This window comes from Anabrus simplex, chromosome 1 (assembly GCF_040414725.1).
Source record: "Anabrus simplex isolate iqAnaSimp1 chromosome 1, ASM4041472v1, whole genome shotgun sequence".
Classification (NCBI taxonomy): Eukaryota; Metazoa; Arthropoda; class Insecta; order Orthoptera; family Tettigoniidae; genus Anabrus; species Anabrus simplex.
The window spans coordinates 846,204,677-846,215,851 of NC_090265.1; the positions used below are offsets into that span (position 1 = coordinate 846,204,677).

The 11,175-nt window shown below is 39.3% G+C and overlaps 1 non-coding gene across 1 annotated transcript; it reads right to left on the reverse strand.

Annotated features, from left to right (window-relative positions):
• Positions 1 to 1,981: 1,981 nt before the first annotated feature.
• Positions 1,982 to 2,089, reverse strand: LOC136859323 (U6 spliceosomal RNA). Its single transcript, XR_010858968.1, has one exon. It is a non-coding gene; the product is annotated as a U6 spliceosomal RNA (small nuclear RNA).
• Positions 2,090 to 11,175: the final 9,086 nt, after the last annotated feature.

Here is an 11,175-nt window from a genome sequence, read left to right on the forward strand (position 1 = left end):
CGTCATTTCTCTCCACTGACAGTTCCACTTAGTCGAACAGCTCGTCTCCTTACTCCCAAGTCTTCCCAGACAAAAGTTTGCAACATTTTCGTGACGCTACTCTTTTGTCAGAAACCACCAAAAACTTCTAGACTGCAGAGCCGTTTCAAACATTTAAAATCTAAAGTCTGCTTTAATTATTCCTGTCTCCATCAATACTAATCCGTTAGTAGGAGACCGTTCGTATCTTGGACTCGATCCAGCGTCCTTACACCCCACACTTTCCTCCAATAGGATTGAGTGGCTCAGATGGTTGAGCGTAGGCTTTCAGAGCCGAAGTTGGTTGGTTCGATCTGGGCTCACTTCGATGGCAAATTCGCCATTCTCGTGTCGGTTGATTAAAGGCTGCGTCTTCTTCTTCTTCCTCTTCTTCTTCTAGAATTTGGCTACCGTAAGACCACGTAAGATATTCCCATGTTTTGAACTTCGTGCTTCTTTTCTTGCTTTCCAACTATACTGTAGGTCTTAATCCTTTAACTTTGTTGGATCTTTGCTTCTTCTACCCTAGTATTACTTCCTTTCCTCTCTCCATCTCCCGGAAATCCCTGAAGCTTTGCATCGATCTTCTGTAAGTTGCCGTTTCTTGTAGGTTTATATTAAACGTTTTGTTATCCCGATCTCTGCCATATATTCCCTTATTATTTGGATGCACTGTTTCTTACTCTTATAAACGTAGCTGAAAATTCGTTTTATAGGCCAAGTTTGGCATTATCCAACGTCATTACGTGACTAAAGTAGGCCTACCTAATTCTCCTCTTTCTTATCGTGTCTGATAAAATTTCTTTTTCTTCACCCTTGTATCGATTATTATTCCTCTCGTGTCTAATCTCTTCATCCTTCCTTCCTTCCTTTCTTTCTTTCTTTCTTTCAACTTTTTCAATGCTTCCCAGATTTTTCTCAGAATTTTCCTTTCCTCATTCGCAACCTCTTCTATTTCTCCCGTTTTCCTAGAGAATATACATTCGGTGGTGTAAAGGCTCTCTGGCTTGACTACTGTGTCTGAAATTAGTCCTCTTTGAGAACTTTTTCTTACTACAGATATCCTTCGTCAGTTGGTATGCTAGTTACACTTTTCTAACCTTTTTTATTGGTTTCCTTCCTTGTCTAGCGAGTGAAATGAATGATTTAATCTAGATAACTTATGTTTAATAATTTTGTTCATTTTCCCGGTCTCTGTTTTTCAGTAGGCCTACTGCTGATAGGCCTATTGGTCACGTATTTGGTTTTTTAAACTTTATCTTTCATGTTTTCCTGTTTTTTCTTTCAAAAGATTTATTATTATTATTATTATTATTATTATTATTATTATTATTATTATTATTACTTCCCTTGTGAACTAACTAATGTCCGAAAAAGGGCCCTTATATTTTACCGATTCTTCTCAAATTTTGTCGAATAACTCTTCGCTTACTAATTTGCTGCCGTGGGCCTATCCCTTAATTTCTAAGTCGATCTATCATCTGCTATATCTTCTGAAAATTGTTGCAATCTTAAATCAGAAAGCTTCACTTAGGATTCCGAGTTCCGTCATGTAGGCCTACCACGAACTTACTCATGGCTGTATCTGGACGTGGAGCGTACTGCTATGCCAGATGTGAGCAGGGCCAGCGCTCACGAGCCGACAGTAGCGAAGTCTGGCGGAGGGGCGGGTGAGTAGGCGGGGCTAAGGGCGGGCTGAGGAGAGTGGCACACGCCCCGAGCGACCTTGACAGCTCCACGTGGATCGGCTGGCGGGAGAGGGGAGCCAGCTACCTGCTACCACTTCCCCAACAGACCCATCGTAACTAGAACATTTATTATTATTATTATTATTATTATTATTATTATTATTATTATTATTATTATTATTATTATTATTATTACCGGCCTTTTTCCCAATTTCTTAGGGACGGCTAAAGTAATTGCTGGAGAAATTCCGTTATTCTTGGCTTTCTAGACCGGGAAATATGCGGAACGCCTCACGATTTTGGGTGTCATCCTTGCGCAGGAACCTTGCTAATCTTCTCTGTATCGTTCAAATTTTAGTAGGCCTAGTCTATATTGCACCCAAATTGCCTTTGACGTTTCCAAGGGTACGATATGTACCGCCGAAGCAAGTACTTAGGCCTTACATATAGCAACTTAAGTCGATGCAGTTTTCTCTATAATTGTATTGCCTCGAAAAATTCCACTTTCCACCTCATCGAATATTTAACATGGATGAGGCAGGAGTTTCCACTGTTCCAGACAAGTCACCTAAAGTTTATGCGAAAATTGGTAAGAGAAGTGTTCGAAAAATTAAGTCTGGGGAGAGAGGTCATATAATTACAGCTGTTTTCTGCCTAAATCCGACTGGGAATTACATACCAGTGGGTCTTATCTTCCCTAGAAAACGCATGAAATTGGAACTTTTCGAGGGTGCGCCTACAGGCACGTTGCCTATGATTTCAGATTCTGGTAATATGAACACAGAGCTTTTCTTGCAATGGTTACGACACTTCGTTAATCACGCAAAGCCTTCTGCCGATGACCCTGTTCTCCTCATTCTGGATAATCATGTGTCCCATTGTTCTCTCCCGGCTGTGATTTTCTGCAGAGAGAATCACGTAATTCTCCTGTCCCTGCCACCTCACGCAAGTCACATGATGCAGCCACTGGATAGGGTCATTTTTGCTCCCTTCAAGAAAATCTACGCTAGAAGTGAAAAAGTGGTTGTGTTCTCATCCAGGGAGAGTTGTCACTCAAATGCAGGTATCCGGGCTGTTTAAAGCGGCGTTCAATAGAGCAGCAAATACTGAAAAGGCGGCACACTCATTTTCTGCTACGGGTGTTTACCCATTGAACCCTAATTTTTCGGAGGAAGATTTTCTTCCCGCAGAGGTCACCCATGTTAGAATGCCCGAAGCGGACTTCGAAGAAGGTTCGGTGGAGAGAGAAACCATGGAAGTGACCTCAGAGGTGGAAAGAGTTGAAAAGACGACCGAAGAAACAGCAAACGATAATTCTAATGGAAGTATTAGGATCAATGCTCTTTACCCACTGCCGAAGTACGAGAACAAATCTCACACCAAGAGGCATGGAAAAAGGTCTGAAATTCTACCAGATTCTCCATACAAAAATGCACTCGTGGAGAAACAAGTAAAAAAGGATGAACAGCTTCGTCGGAAGAAAGAGAGGGTAAAATCTAAAGCTGGGAAGAAAGACAGACGAAGAACACTTGCAAAAAGTTCGACTAGGCGTAAACTTAACTTCGTCACGTCCAAAGCCACCGATAAACCCTCAACCTCAACTTCAAAGGTGGTCGAAACTGAAACTGTGGAATACGTCTGCCCAGGTTGTGGTGAAGTGAAGGATGATGATGCCTGGGTGCAGTGTAATGAGTGTTCTGAGTGGTGGCACGAACTACTGTATGTTCCTCTTACGAGGGCGAAGGCGCTTTTGTTTGTGACTATTGTTAGTTGTTTCCAGACACCTTAGCTGTTTTCAGACATTTATTTTCTCACTGGGTATAGTTGAAAGGTGTTTTAATTTTATTGTCTTATACGGACGGTAACATTTTTATTTACAAGGAAAATTATAAATAAATTATTTGACATGTGTACTCTCAACCTCCGTAATGCGTACTCTTACCCGTCCAGGGCGGCCAAGATTTCGCATTTCCCAAAATTGTTTTAAATTAATTGATGGAATGTACTTGAATAGTAATGGGTTCTAACTACGTATCAACGTTGTTTAATTGTTTTACTTTCATGTGGTGCAGTTTTATGAATGAAAGATAGCGTAATAAGAAAGTTATTAACCAAAATAAACCAAGTGCGTACTCTTACCCTCCTCTACCTTATAAATAAATAAATAAGTAAATAAATAAATAAAGCTAATATCAAATAAGGTGATTATTGTTTTAGATGATTATAGTAAATAGGCCTACTGTAATTAACTTCAGGTAACAGACAAACTACTGAAATACACTTCTTCAAGCACTGTCGACCTGGCAACCAATGTGTCACTAATTATGAACCAAGTTCATAGTTCATAGCCTAAGTATAAAGAAGCTATATTTCTCGTTGTTTGAGGCTTACGGTCGGTGTAAGGCTGTACAGGTGTCTACTGTCAGGGGTTATTGTCCCGTGGTCCTGAGGACCAATATCACTTGTTTTAGCCTCAGGCCAAAGCTACTGTTCGTGTTCTTCCATCAAGACGTGTAAATATGTAGTCCACGCAAAAAGCAGTTCTATGTAAGGCATTAGCTCACCGGGTGTCATGGGAAAGAAATGAACTCTTTTTGACTCGGGTATTGCACAAGCTGAACTCCGTCACAATAATGTGAAATCTAACTAGAAGTGAAGTGGCAGGGCAGCGAAACAACTAACTTCCGGAGTCATATTCCTTTATACTAGAGTGCCACAGCACTTAAGAGAACCATGAATATTGCTTGGTCTAACTCTTTAATTACACATTTGATATTTGCTGGAGAAGGTAAGTTACCTTAATTTGAGAACAAAACAAATATTCCCTCTTTCTTCCTTAACCTGCTTACCCTCCAGGGTTGGTTTTTCCCTCGGACTCAGCGAGGGATCCCACCTCTACCGCCTCAAGGGCAGTGTCCTGGAGTGTGAGACATTGGGTCGGGGGATACAACTGGGGAGGAGGTCCAGTGCCTCGTTCGAGCTGCCTCATCTGCTATGGTGAACAAGCACCTTGTGAGGAGGGTGGGAAGATTGGAAGGGATAGACAAGGAATATGGAAGGAAACGGCCGTGGCCTTAAGTTAGGTACCATCCCGGCATTTGCCTGGAGGAGAAGTGGGAAACAACGAAAACCACGTCCAGGATGGCTGAGGTGGGAATCGAACCCACCTCTACTCAGTTGACCTCCCGAGGCTGAGTGGACCCCGTTCCAGCCCTCGTACCACTTTTCAAATTTCGTGGCAGAGCCGGGAATCGAACCCGGGCCTCCGGGGGTGGCAGCTAATCACACTAACCACTACACCACAGAGGTGGACAAAACAAATATTTTCAAGAATTTAGGCGTTTCTTATCTCTTCCATAAAACAAAATTTCGTCAATAAAAATGTTTATAGTAGGTACCTTAAAGAGGTCCTTTTCTGACGTTTATTTAATTACTTTGAAAACGACTAAAAATATTTTGCGTCCGTAAATTTTCTTCGCTACACGAAAAGCATAGATTCATGGATATGTTTTGGGGATTATAAGAGTTGACCTCAGTTGTGGTTGCAGCGACAAGGCCTTGCTTTTAGGGTATGAATGAAGAGAGAGTACAGATTCCTAGTTTTTGCCTCTTAGTAGCCTCTTACGACATGCATGGAGTACAGATAATGCAGCCTTTGACTCCAACCACAGGGGAGATGTATTATTATAATTATGTCCGGCTCCATGGCTAAACGTTAGCGTACAGGTCTTTTCTCACAGAGACCCGGGTTCGATTCCCGGCAGGGTCGGTAATTTTAACCATAATTGGTTAATTCCACTGGCACGGGGACTGGGTGTATGTGTCGTCTTCATCATCATTTCATCCTCATCATGACGCGCAGGTCGCCTACGGGAGTCAAATCGAAAGACCTGCACGATGCCTCTCCGTAGGCCGCACACCATTATTATTATTATTATTATTATTATTATTATTATTATTATTATTATTATTATTATTCATTCCTGTGGTGTAGAGGTAGCGTGTTTGTCTTTTATTTCAAGGCCTTAGAATCGTTCTCCACCGAGCTCGATAGCTGCAGTCGCTTAAGTGCGGCCAGTATCCAGTATTCGGGAGATTGTGGGTTCGAACCCCACTGTCGGCAGCCCTGAAGATGGTTTTCAGTGGTTTCCCATTTTCATACCAGGAAAATGCTGGGGCTGTGTCTTTATTAAAGCCACGGCCGCTTCCTTCCCACTCCTAACTCTTTCCTCTCCCATCGTCGCCATAAGACCTATCTGCGTCGGTGCGACGTAAAAAACCAATGGTAAAAACAAAAAGGTTCGTTCTCCAGCCTGTTCAACGATTTAAATTATGGACTGAGGAGTAGAACGGGGTTCTCTTGATACGAGATTTCCTCAAACTTCGTTACAGAAAGAAAGCGCACAGTGAGAAGACGCCACTGACCTAGTATAGGCCCTACATACTGTCGGATTCAAAAGTATGGATACTCGAGTTTAAGGTTTAGTAAAAAAAAAAGAATGGATGCACCAATCAAAAATCTAATTGCACCAAATTATAGATCCATTCTTTCTGCGTTTAACAGTGGTATACAACTGTTTTTGTCTTGTGTATTTCTGCAGCTGTTGTCATTGGAACGAAAACAAATCCGTGTAGGCTATTTTTGGTATTCTACGCACAAACCTCGAATTTAAAACTATGTAAATTCAAAATGCAGCATCCAAACGTACTAAAATTTTAATTCGTCATAGCCTTAAGTGCCCTAAATATTTCAAAATTACAGGAGTTTAGGGCCTATCACTATAGGTTAAGAAGCGGTTATCAATTTAATGTGTTTCTCAGTCCTTGGAAACGAGACAAGGCTGTGCTTAACGTCGTTATGAGCACTGCAATTACTCTAAAGGCCTCAGTCTACCAAGCGACCGTTGCTCAGTCCGAAAATCTGCAGATTAAAAGGTAACGCGTTGTCAGCGCGACGGATCTCTTCGGCTGTTTTTTCTCTTGCATTTCTAGACAGGGATCTCTGTCTCACTGTCAGATGTTTCCTCAGTTGTGGCTGAATGGACGTCGAACCAGCCCTCAGAGCCAGACCTGGCCGAGAATCCAACGCAAGGCCACCGGGTGAGAGGTAGGCCTCTACCCCTTGGCCATGTGGCCAGCGATAATAATACCTCCTAATAGTACTTTTGGGTACTTTTAATGTGAGTTCACTTTTAAAGACAGGAAAACTTAAAACATGACATATTTTCTAATTGTTAAAAACATTTTGATAACAGCACTTCAAGAAACCAGATAGGCTATACTGATAAAAATCACTTTGACTCTGAGGGATTCAGGATAATTAAGAGAAAACCAAAAAAAGAGTCATGAAGAATGTTCCTTAATTTGGAACAGGTTTTGCTGTAAACAAGAAGATAGTAGATTCTATAATAGAGTTTAAACCTCCTAATGAACGACTTTCCACGCTAACCTTTAAATCAACGAATAAAGTCTACACTATTGTAAATGTAATCCGGCCCCGCGGTGTAGGCGGCAACGCGTCCGCCTGTCACCCGGCGGCTCTGGGTTCGATTCCCGGCTGGGTCAGGGTTTTTTAATTGTAATGATTAATATCCCTGGCCAGGGGACTGGGTGTTTCTGACGTCCTTAATCTTCCTTTCTTCACACATAACATTCCACACTACCGCCATTCCAATTACACGCAGGTTGTGTTCATACAATATGGTGCCAGTACGGGCAAAAGATCCACATGGGTCGACGCCCCGAAAAAATAGCATTGTTTACTACTAATTGTAAATGTGAATGCATCTACAAATGAAAAAACAAAACCCAGAAAGAACAAACAAAAACATTTTGGCAAGAAGTTTCAAACACCTCAGAACAAATACCATCCAAAAACACAATAATATTGCTTGGAGATTTTAATGCTCAAATCGGCAAAGAACGTTGTTGTCGATCCATAGCAGGCTGCTCATTGAATATCAAGTGCTAATGGAGAAAGGCTCATTAGTGCATGCAGAGAACATCATATATTCCTGAAATCTGCATTCTTTAAAAACTTCCTAGAAAACAGACAACATGGGTCTCCCCTAATCCAATCTGTGGTGAGAAACAACTTGACCATGTTGCCATAAGTAGACAGTCTGCACCAGAGATACTTAATGTAAAGGTTGCTAAGAATACCAGTTTGGATTCAAACAACTATCTGCCAATCATTAAATTCAAAATTAAACCAATAAGTAGAAAAAAGAATCAATATCAACCTAAGAAGTTTGACGTACAAAATCTAGCCAAAGAAAATATTTTCAAAATACTTTGCTCCGCTCGGGAAGGGTGTTTGTCACGTGACATGAGAACAACAGTCTGGCGGATTGCATACCGTGGCCGTACTGTACTTGTGCCACTGGCCTTCAGTACATACTACGTCATGCACTTCCCCTACTTGCTCGCTAAGGTGCTCTCGTTTCTCCAGAGCGGGGAGCAAACTGGCTCCGAAAGCATTTCGCTCTCGAATGACGATGCCTGGCCTAAGACATGGGTAAAACTTACAAAAGGACATTTTACAAGCAGCAGAAGAAACTATTCTTCTTAAAAAGAAAAGAAAACATTATTGGTGGAATGATGAATATGATCAATTAATTCTAAAAAGACAACGAACTTGGAACATATGGAATGCAAACAAAAATGGTAAAAATAGAAGCAGCTTCATAGACGCCAGGAAGCTTGCATGAAAAGGCCTCAAAAAGATCATAACACAACATATGAAAGACCAAGTAACAGCAATGGAATTGGAATTCAAACAGAACAACTCAAGAGACTTTTAGAAAGCATTTATAAACAACGTATGGAAATACACACCACCGAGTTTACATTTCAGAGATCCAAAAATACAGATAATTGGCATAATAGCACAGAAAATTGTAGGATACCTGCAGAATACTTCGAAGAATTATTTAGCAATGATCCACCAGAAGACAAATTTAATTTTGATAGTACAACAATACAACCAGACTTAAAACCACCAACAAAAGAGGAAATCAAAGAAATAATAAAGGAACTTAAGAATAATAAAACACCTGGGGAAGATAATATAGTTGCTGAATTGTGGAAATACTCTAGTGACAATATGATACAATGCTTAACAGAAATCATCTAAGAAATCTGGACAACAGGCACTTTACCAGCAGGATGCGCATCAACAATAATAGATCCGCTACACAAAAGGGGGAATAATCAGACCCTAACAACTATGGGGGAATTTCCCTTTTACTAATTATATATAAGATTTTGTCCAAGGCATTCTTAAAAAGAGCTGAATAAATATTATAACCACCATTAGGAGATTATTTAGAAAGGGGAGGTCATGTTCAGAACAAATTTTAAATCTAAAGAATATCATAGCTATAAGGAAGAACAGAAACTCTAAATTTGTAATCATTTTTGTAGACTTCAAAAAGGCCTATGATTCAATTGATAGAAATACTCTATTTGATATTTTAAAGGAAGTTGGACTTGATAATGAAACAATTAAAATAATTAAAGCAACATTAACAAACACAACATCCAAAGTAAATTTTTTGGGAGAACTCTCAAAACCATTTGAAATAAGATCAGGTGTACGACAAGGAGATGGTTTGTCACCTCTACTCTTCAATTGTGCACTAGAGAAGGTAGTTCGAGAATGGCGGAAAGCCATCAATACTAAAGGTGTTCAACTAGTAAGAAATCCAAATAAAGTCATTATAGATTGTTTAGCTTTGACAGATGACATAGCGCTAATTACATACTCCTTAGATAATGCTCAAGAACAAATACGAGAATTACAGAAACAAGCGCCCAAAATAGGATTGCAAATATCATTTGAAAAAACAAATTTCATGTTAAAAATCATTAATTCCCCTCAAAATATCACAAAACAATAACATAATATCTCGGACAGATTGCTTTAAATACCTGGGAGAATGGATAACAAACAACACAAAATAAAAGGTAGCTATTGATGTAAGAGTAAACAAAATAGAAAGGATATTTCATAGGACAAAAAATATATATACAATAAGAAATCTCTATCCTGGAACTTGAAATTAAGGCATTATCAAACAGTGGCCCGGCCAGAAAGTTTATATGCAGCAGAAACTCTTAAAATTACAAGCATTGGGGATCTTGAAAAATGAGAAGAATTAGAAAGAAGAATTTTGAGAAAAATACTGGGACCTATAAGAAACAACAATGCTGAATTTAGACTACGATAAAACAGAGAACTATATTTAAAAGTTGAAAAACTGACAACTGTACTGAGGAGAAGTAGACTCCAGTTTTTTGTACACATTTATAGAATGAATAACAATAGACTAACTAAACAAATCTTCAACTTATTGAACAGTTACAAATCCAATCCAACGTGGTTCATTGAAATTGAAAAGATATGGTAAACGCTGGAATTAAAATATATACGATAGAAAACAGAACACGTTTCAGAGAAGTAACACGAAAGGCAGGATTTCAGGAGAGAAAGAAATTAACAACTGGAAGAAAATGGACTCAAGAGAAAAAGGAACAACATTCTCAGAAAATGAAGGAGGTTTGGTTACTTTTCTTTGCATTAAACTTTCTTCGTTTCCAAAGTTGATTTATCGTACCCTCAAAAGGGTTATTCGAATAAGAAGAAGAATAAGAAGAACAAGAAGTTCGTAAATATCTAGAGACATTCAGCATACAGGAAGTTCAGATGTTAGACAGGAAAACATATCGGACTATGATTCAAAATTTGGAAGGACTTTAAGTCTAAAGAAGTGCAAAGACGGGAAGAGCCTGGACGGATGAACAGAAGAAACAGCATAGAGTCCATATGAAGGAGCAGTGGAGGAAGAGGAACCTTCAGACAAAGAAAAGAAATAAGTTGTAGCGTATTCCCAAGTGGTCAGTACGCAAATAAATAAATAAATAAATAAATAAATAAATAAATAAATAAATAAATAAATAAATAAATAAATAATAATAATAATAATAATAATAATAATAATAATAATAATAATAATAATAATAATAATAATAATAATAATAATAATAATAACTAGCTGATGTACCCGTGCTTCACTACGGAATTGTCAGAAAGACTGTCTTTGTGGTTTTCCCAACTGAAGTCAACATAGGACATTGCAATGACGTCGGTAGGAATGTAGCGATTAAAAGCAATGTTATCATATAGAATTCTCGATCAAATGAAAACCCGCACATTTTCTCATTTTTAACGATCAGTACTTCGCTGTCGATCTAAAAGTCCAAAGTTCCAGTGCTGGAATGACCTGGCCGCAGACAGCCGCGAACAATCCTCTGCCCTTATTCAGTTAAATGTGCACGCTGCTCAGTCTAATCAGTGCCTCAGGGTAGGGACTGAATAGCTGGAATGCTATCATGAACCAGTGTGTTACGTACCAGTAGTATCAGAAAATTTATGAGCCGGAGGAATGACATGCTAAAGAAGAGAGAG